This window comes from Phoxinus phoxinus (assembly GCF_949152265.1).
Source record: "Phoxinus phoxinus genome assembly, chromosome: 4".
NCBI classification, from domain to species: Eukaryota; Metazoa; Chordata; class Actinopteri; order Cypriniformes; family Leuciscidae; genus Phoxinus; species Phoxinus phoxinus.
The window spans coordinates 40,649,398-40,657,265 of NC_136879.1; positions in this window are offsets into that span (position 1 = coordinate 40,649,398).

Genomic DNA, 7,868 nt, shown 5'->3' on the forward strand with positions numbered 1-7,868 from the left:
AGGGAGCACGTTTAAAAGCATTATATATATATATGAATGCATGTATAATTTTATAATCAAAAATTGCCATAATCACTTGCAACAGTTTTTCATGTGAATGTGAAGGCTTTGTGAATGTCTGAAACTCTTCCCACACCGAATACAGGGGTACGGCTTCTCTCCAGTATGAACTCGCTCATGTTCTTTCAGAGATCCAGACCTAGAGAAACTCTTGTCACAATATGAGCACTTGTAAGGTTTTTCTCCAGTATGAAGTCTTCGGTGCAGTTTCAGACTCTCAGCTCTAGTAAAGCTCTTCCCACAGTCACAACACACATGATCTCTCACTTCATTATGTGTTGTCTGGTGCAGTTTAAAACTGTTCAGCCTTGAAAAACTCTTTCCACAGAGAGAACACACATAAGGCTTCTCGCCTGAATGAACTTTCAGGTGTTTTTTCAGATTTGATGATGAAATAAAATCTTTACCACACTGATCACAGTTAAATGGCTTTTCTCCAGAGTGAATGCGCAGATGACAAATGAGAGTTGATGGTTGAGAAAAACTCTTTCCACACTGAGTGCATGTATACGGTTTCTCTCCAGTGTGAATTCTCGTGTGTTGGTTAAGGGTTCCTTTCTGTGTGAAACTCTTTCCACACTGAGTGCAGGTGTGCAGCTTTTTGGCTTTTGTTCTTTGAATTGTAAAGTTCCGATGTTCCTCCTCTTCATTCAGTTCTTGTATTTGCTCTTTCACTCTCACCTGGTCTAAAATACACATAAATATAGTTAGAATCAGTTCAAGTGAACCCTTATTTAATAGCAGAAAGCAACAGAAATCAGATCTTTCACTTTTTGTTCTGTCATTCACTTGTTAATATAGTAAAAACATGTTTGACAACTGCTATATACAAGGTTATGATAATTCAGATTTGAATTTCTCTATCAATTATCATCCATATACTGGTTATTAATTCACATCTACCAAATCAGTCAACAATGAAGAATCAAGAATGGACACCAACCTATTTGTTCCTCAGTATCTTCATGTTTTATTCTGGATGGTTCTGGATCCCTCATGTCTTCAATCTCCTCTTTAATAAACTCCATCTTTAACAGTCATACAGATTTCAGCTGCTACTCCTGGAGTTTGTCCTTCTCTTGTAGGATGATGGGAATATTCCCAGTATTTATTGGTGAATTGTTGTGGGAGGAGCTTTACTGCAGGTGTGAACTGTGATCACTGTGTTTTTATCCAATCTGCATTTAAAAAGTACGGAGTATTCATGTTTAACTGCTGCTGAAAAACCTCTGTCTCCAAAAGTTCCCTGTTTTCAGCTCATTCATTATGGTGATGTCTGAGATCTTCTGTAAATTGGCACATTAAGCAAATTTTATTGGTGTCAAGAGGCCGAAACAAACTATAGCATCATCACCTTTAACTTCAGTTCTTGCCTTTGCTCTTTCACTTCCATCGGGTCTGAAACATATTACAGTTTTTCTCAAATGCTAAAACACAAAAGCCAATCCTCTAAACCAAATGACCAGTTGTCTAAACACATTTACTAAATCTAGCCATCATTTTCCAATATCATAAACACATTTCACATGAAGACACAATTCACAAAACACAATCCTCCGTTCTCATAAATCTTAACACATTTTTCCTTGCTAAAACACAAGTTGCAAAATAACTCTGCTCATATTCTCAAATGAAAGCTCATGTGATGCAAAATGCTTGCCACAGTCAGCAATATTTGAACACAATGAACACACCTGGCGTCATTCATTACACACAACGACTCAAAATTGAAGACACTTGTTGCTAATGCTGTGACCACATGTATAAAAGCAAGTTCAGAGTGCACAGTTTGCTGAAGATTCCAAACTAACACAATGGATGAAGGCAGAGTCAGGGGAAGAGGAATTCGAGTCAGAGTAGGGAGAAGAGCTGGCCATGGAAGAAGAACAGGAGGCCAACAAGGGAGAGGAGGAGGCCAACAAGGGAGAGGAGGAGGCCAACAAGGGAGAGGAGGAGGCCAACAAGGGAGAGGAGCAGGCCAACAAGGGAGAGGAGGAGGCCAACAAGGGAGAGGAGGAGGCCAACAAGGGAGAGGAGGAGGCCAACAAAGGAGAGGAGGAGGCCAACAAGGGAGAGGAGGAGGCCAACAAGGGAGAGGAGGAGGCCAACAAGGGAGAGGAGGAGGCCAACAAAGGAGAGGAGGAGGCCAACAAGGGAGAGGAGGAGGCCAACAAGGGAGAGGAGGAGGCCAACAAGGGAGAGGAGGAGGCCAACAAGGGAGAGGAGAAGACAACCAGGAGGGAGAGCAAGACAACCTCGCACCATCATTATGGACGAGATGCGAGCAACAGTCATTGACCATGTCATTGTCCATGGCATGACAATGACTGAAACAGGACTAAGAGTCCGTCCAAACCTGAGTAGGTTCACCGTGGCCAACATTATCAGGGCATTCAGACAACACAACGGGTATTGTACTCTATTGCTTTCTTTGTCACAATACAATTTTACAAGCCTGTGAAAGTAGTCTATTGGTTTCAAATCAGTTGTTACTGTATTGTAAAACATGTCAATTGACAACACATGTTTCTTTCTTAGTTAAAAGAATGCCATATTTACAGCGGCACAAGAAAACCTCATTGTGGATATGGTTCGTGAGAACAACCTCATCAGACTCAGGGAGATCAGAGACAAAGTCATTGCCGATAATATCAACTTTGAGCATTGATGATGCAGACCATTGATGATGTCAGCTTGGCCACAATAGGCTGAGTTCTCCGGCGCCAAAAGATGCGGATGAAACCGGTCTATAGGGTTCCCTTTGAGCGCAACTCTGCGCGACACAAAGACCTACGTTACGAGTATGTGCAAGTAAGTATACATCCATGTTCACAGTACAGTTAGTGGACATACTGTGTTGCTCAGTGGCCTACATTACTTCTGGACAATACTGTGCTACCTGATTGACTGTTGTTCTGAACACCTGTGCACTTTCACATTTTCACAGAGGATATTACAGTTGGACACGATGGCCAGACCTCATGAGTACCTCTTCCTGGATGAGGCTGGCTTCAACCTGCAGAAACGAAGGCAAAGAGGCCGTAACATCACTGGCCAAAGAGCCATCACTGAGGTTCCTGGCCAACGGGGGGGTAATATTACTCTTTGTGTGGCCATGGGTTTGGAGGGGCTTGTACACCGGCATGCTGTCCTTGGGTCTTACAACACCCAACGTGTCCTCACCTTCCTAGAGGAGCTAAAAGACATCCTCCTAAAAACACATTTCACAAACGTTTCCTCCATGTTCCCCAATGTCTAAACACAACACCCTTTTCTAAAGCTACATAAACACAACCACACCTTCTCACTTCAAAACTCAAAACTTTCACACCAAAAGAGCAGCTCGAATCTTTAAAAAATGTAAACACTATACACATCATTACACACTACAGCAAAACAATTGAAAACACAATGCTCAATTTGTGAGAAGGTTCTTTGTTTCATAACTGCCAATGGATATTTTTAGAAACTTTACAGTAATGGATCTTCTTAGATCTCTGCAGAGGATTAGGCATTTAGATTTATGAGTTTCATATATAGAGTATAAATCTATAGTAAATTCTGCATGTACACTACTGTAACACAACTCAATGCAAAAACTCAATGATCACATAAATGTGACAATACATAACACATATAGAGATCACACTGTCAGAACGTTTGGGAATATTCGCTCATAATTTATTCACATAAAAACATGATTTTAACACGGGTTTCCGTATCCTTCCCCCTACTACTGGGAAGAAAGGAATGCAGCAGAGTGGGATTTCTCGAGCCTGAGAGGCGGAGCCTCGTATGGACATTTTTCAGTGCTTTGCATTGTGGGCCCGTCAGACTAGAGCCCGATATCACGGGGTGACTTTTCCTGGGGCGGAACTATACTGGCAGAACCAAAGTGGCAGAGATTTTTTCCGCCCGGATCAAACACCACCACTTCCGGTTGACCTTCCCAGCACCAAAATCAGGGTAAATCGACGGCAGGTGCGCCAATGAGCAGCGCGATCTCTGGATTGGACGAAGGAGAAGCAGGAGGAGTATAAAGAAGGCTTCCAGAAATCAGTTGGGCGAGTTGTTTTGCAGCGGTCACACACAGCCGCAGCTGTTCGTTCCGGGTCGGGTTCACACCAAGCGTGGGGGTAATCGCTTCCAGCCGTTGCGGCGAGAGTATCTGGGCATCTGGGCAAAATACCAAGGACGACACATGGTGAATATTGTGGACTGAGCGAACGAAGATCCGGGGAACTGTGAAGAGAAAGGAAGAGACGGGGTTGAGTATAATACAGATCGTGCTTTGCATTGTGATTCAAGTGTCAAGTGTGTGTTCGCTGTGGAGAGGTTACCTACAGGACAGCTTCCCGGGAGTGCCGATCACCGAATCCCTTTGGGAGAGAGAGAGAGAACGGCGGCCAGGACCGGAGCTGAACGCTGCAAGAAAGCACAAGACGAGCATACAGGTTGATCCATGTGTGAGTACTTCGAGAAACTGATGCAGTAACAAATTCATCGAAGGTGTATCATCTGTGAGCTTCGTGCAGTTGGATCTGAGAACACGAGTGGCCCCACCAAGGGAAGTGAGCGTGGGAGAGCCAGAGGTGGTGTGGCAGCGACTTCTCTCTTGCTGGTCCTCCAACCAGAACAGCGCTTCAGTGATCCCCCGAGGTAGATGACATATGGAAAAGTGGTCTTCGGACCTTAAGTGCACGTGGAGTGAGCGTGGAGTGCCGTGGGTGAGTCAGTGTTTTGATCTTTGAAGTGTACACTTGAAGTTTTCGGTTGTGTGCGTGTTGTCCCATAAGACTACTTTCCAGACCGACTCCCTCCGAAGAAGAGAGGATCCTGAAGCTGGCGGAGCAGTTGGTCCATACTTACGCCATAAACATCCCGCCACTCTCTGTCTCTGCAACCTCCTGCGAACAGATCCAAGTAAGAACCCCTTGAGCAACGGTAGTAATAGTTAGCAGTGTTGGAGGAACTTGTGTATGTGTGCAGTGCCGAAATAGAGGAAAAGAAACATTTACCTGTTTGGAGTCGCCGGAGAAGCGCCTGATCCCGCACCGCCGCCGTGTTCAGACCCCCGAGCCATCGCCGACCCCGAGCTTGAGAGCAAGAAATGAATGGACGCATCGCGCCTACGAAGTCAGTGAGTGAGACCCACTGCGAAAAGTTATACTTACCTGTATACCGACCAGAAAGCCCCAGTGTTGACCCAGATCCAGTGTATGTTGTGAGGTGGTTACCTTTACCCCGCCGGACCATCGACCCATCCCTCCAGGGAACCGCCGAGCCACGCCCGAGGCTAAAGGTAACCCAATCCCCCCTGACCCCCAGTACTTCTCTGTTGTGTCTCTGTGCCCAGGAGGAAGAGCGCGCCGTGGCGTGAGTGTTTGAGAAGTACTCACCTTCATACCGCCGGATCATCGACCCCTCTCTACAGGAAGCCGCTGAAACACGTCCGAGACAAAAGGAGCGACCTGGGAACAAGAAGGAGAGACGAGTGAGCAAACCGAAAGACATCAGAGCTAGACATTGAGTCGAAGAACGAGACGACTTATCTGAGGTCCCTCTGTGACGGAGACAGCGGGCTCCGAGGCGGCATCCTCACCCTCCAGTTCCCCCTGGATTTTAGTCCCTCCACTTCCCCTTCCCTTAATTTTAGTTATTTTTTTAGAATAATAAAGAATTGCATTTTTAAACTTTCACTCCAGTGTCCTCGTTGTGTTTGGTCGTCTGGGGTATCCCTGGGAACCTCCCCGAGGTGGAAATCAAGGGAGGGGCGGTACTCACGTGGTCCGCTCCGACCTGTGACACCTGCATTTCAGCCCGAGCCCGACGGGCTTCGACTTATTTACGCCCCTAGGGCCGGGCTTCGGGCCAATTTCCACGTCATAGTTCACACGCGGGCCGGGCCTCGGGCCTGTTTTAGGCTTATCCTTCTTTTTATAGCCTATTTCAGACATGTATTAAAATTAAATATGAGAAGTTGACGATGGAAAAACAAACCTATCACACTGACATATGACTGACACATGACAGTCTGCTCGCGCTCGCGCACACACACACACACAGGTTTCCCGGCGGCACGACCCAAGATTTGCGCGACCGGCTCGCTGTTTTTAGTGTCCCCGCCAGCAGCAGAAGTATAGCGAGCGTGACTTCAGCGCAGCTGGAATAGTTCAAGAAAATTTTGAGGTAAGATAATCTGCATGTTTGTTTTTAATTTAATGCCATTTATTTGATTTGTTTAGATTGTAGGCTATAGCTCATTTCGTTTGCGAGCGCTGTTGCGACTGTGAGCAGCAGAGCAGTTTGCCTCAGCTTTTAAAAAATGATAATAAACGTTTAAACTATAACTGTCTATGTGTGATATGCTTAAGGTGTTTTATGGATTTTATTGTCAAGTAAAGTGTTGATTTGAGAGGCTAAATGGATCAAACAATAAAAAAACAAAAAGAAATCGAACATTTGTCTAAATTAACTTAAAGAAATGAAAAGAAACATAACTAACAAAACTGACCTATTTTAAAGGGGTCATGACATGAGAAACCAAATTTGCCTTGATCTTTTGGTATATAAGAGGTCTTTGTACCATTAAAACATCCTGCAAGTTTCATAGCTTAAGACGTCCTCCCCATTATAAACGAATCATTTATTTAATCAAGCTCTAAATACAGCTCGTTCTGGATCCATGGTAAGAAGTGACGTCACGGTACGAAGTGACGTACCCGCGTTTGCATACGACCGCCTCCGGCACAAGACAACTACGCTCATTTCGTATCATTGTCACGACCGCGCGCCTCACAAGTGTTCAGTCGACGGACAGCGAGTGGGTCTGTGTACAGGGAAATGACGATGCCACGCAGATATGCTGTTCCTGGCTGTGGACAAACAACTTCTTTGAATACGCTGCGAAAGATCCAGTCGTCAGGGCAAAATGGATGCACTTTATTTGTTTGCCGACGTCCCAGTCCATTTGAAGGATGACTGTATTGAGAACAAATCCCAAAATGATGCTGGCTTTGCCAGAAAACTGTTGCTCAAAGATAAGTCCGTGCCGACTATTCTGGGCTCAACAACGACGACGCAAACTGTAAGTAATGTATTTAAAACTTTAAACTACTTTTTAAATACGCTGATCCGCAAATGTTCTGGCTGGGGGCGTTAATAATTGTAAACGTTAGCCAATCATAACAGTGGCCGTTAACACTGAACTCTTAAAGGGGAAACACCCCCAAAACAGACTGTTTGAATCAGAGGATGAGAAACAGGGTGGGAAAAGGTCATAAATCACTACATTTTAAAAGTTTTTTGTAAAAAAAACTATAGTAATACTATAATTGCACCTAAGGGAACATAAAATAAAAAACCCCATGTCATGACCCCTTTAATGGCTGCAAATAGCTAGTTTGCCCTAGGCCAGGTTAGCTGTGTATATAAAAAAATATATATATATATTAAAAAAAAGAAAAGAAAAACGGGCTCGGGTCGGACTCGGGCTGATAATTATGATGAGCTTTTCGGACACGGGCCGGGCTAGGGCCTAAACGTCTCGGGCCAGGGCCGGGCTAGGGCCTAGATTTGAGGCCCGTGCAGGGCTCTACGTCAGACTGAGGAGACCATGGCGGTAAATTCCCCCAAACCCCCTTCCATCAGGCACAGACAGTCTTTTGATGGAACTCGTCTGGCCAGGTTTTCTGGGACCTGTGGAGGTCGCAGGGGAGGAGGTGCTAGATGTGAGTACCGGCACCACTCTCCAATTCGGTCTCTCTTCGACCCTCTCTTCGAAAAGGGTTTCGTGAAAATTTGTGAAT